At 69.5% G+C, this 609-nt stretch overlaps 1 protein-coding gene across 5 annotated transcripts in view; it reads right to left on the bottom strand.

Annotated features, from left to right (window-relative positions):
* The window catches only part of NIPBL (NIPBL, cohesin loading factor), a 283,352-nt gene extending 282,756 nt beyond the window's left edge, over positions 1 to 596 (bottom strand). For 3 of the 5 annotated variants that reach the window (XM_019517953.1, XM_019517951.1, XM_019517950.1), the window contains exon 1: positions 277 to 595. The gene's annotated coding sequence lies outside the window, so the exon portion shown is untranslated. Of the gene's footprint in view, positions 1 to 276 lie in introns of all 5 variants that reach the window. The other 2 variants (XM_019517954.1, XM_019517952.1) reach the window with 2 other exon arrangements.
* Positions 597 to 609: the final 13 nt, after the last annotated feature.

Below are 609 nucleotides of genomic sequence, written 5' to 3' on the forward strand. Positions count from 1 at the left end.
CTAGCTGGAGTGAAGGCGCTGGCCGGCGGGCCTGCGCCCTCCACCGGGCCTGCGCCTCCCGGCAGCCCGGGACAAGCCGATCTCCGCTGCCCACCCCGGGGCAGCAGGAGCGGGGGAAGGCGAAATAAACCCCTCCGCTCGCCACTTACTCGCCGCTTCCCGGAGAAGAGCGAATCCCCCCTGCTCCCGGCAGCGCCGGGCCGCCAGGTCTGGGAGGCCCGGGCCGCTGCTGGAGAGCGCAGGGAGGGGAAGGGGAGACAAGGAGGGGTAGATTACCTGAGCAAATCGGCGTCTGAATCCAACAAGAATCCGAGAGAGGGGGAGAGAAATCCGCCCCCCTCCCTCCTCAGAGGAGACGCCGCCGCTGCTGGGCCGCCGCCGCCGCGGAGCAGGAGGAGGAGGGGAGATAATATAACAACAATAATCCGGGCCGGGAGGGGGGCTGGCTCCTCTTCCGTCTCCTCCTCAGTGCAGCGAACATGTAGAGCCGGGGGGTGAGCGGCCGAGACAAATCCCTTCCCCCTGAGCCTGCTTCACAACATCAACACGGCTGGGCCGGGCCGGGCCGGGCCGGGCCGAACCGGTTCCGAGGCGCACACCGCGCCGGGC

The sequence above is a fragment of the Gavialis gangeticus genome, unplaced genomic scaffold (assembly GCF_001723915.1).
Source record: "Gavialis gangeticus isolate Ggan-Ray unplaced genomic scaffold, GavGan_comp1, whole genome shotgun sequence".
NCBI classification, from domain to species: Eukaryota; Metazoa; Chordata; order Crocodylia; family Gavialidae; genus Gavialis; species Gavialis gangeticus.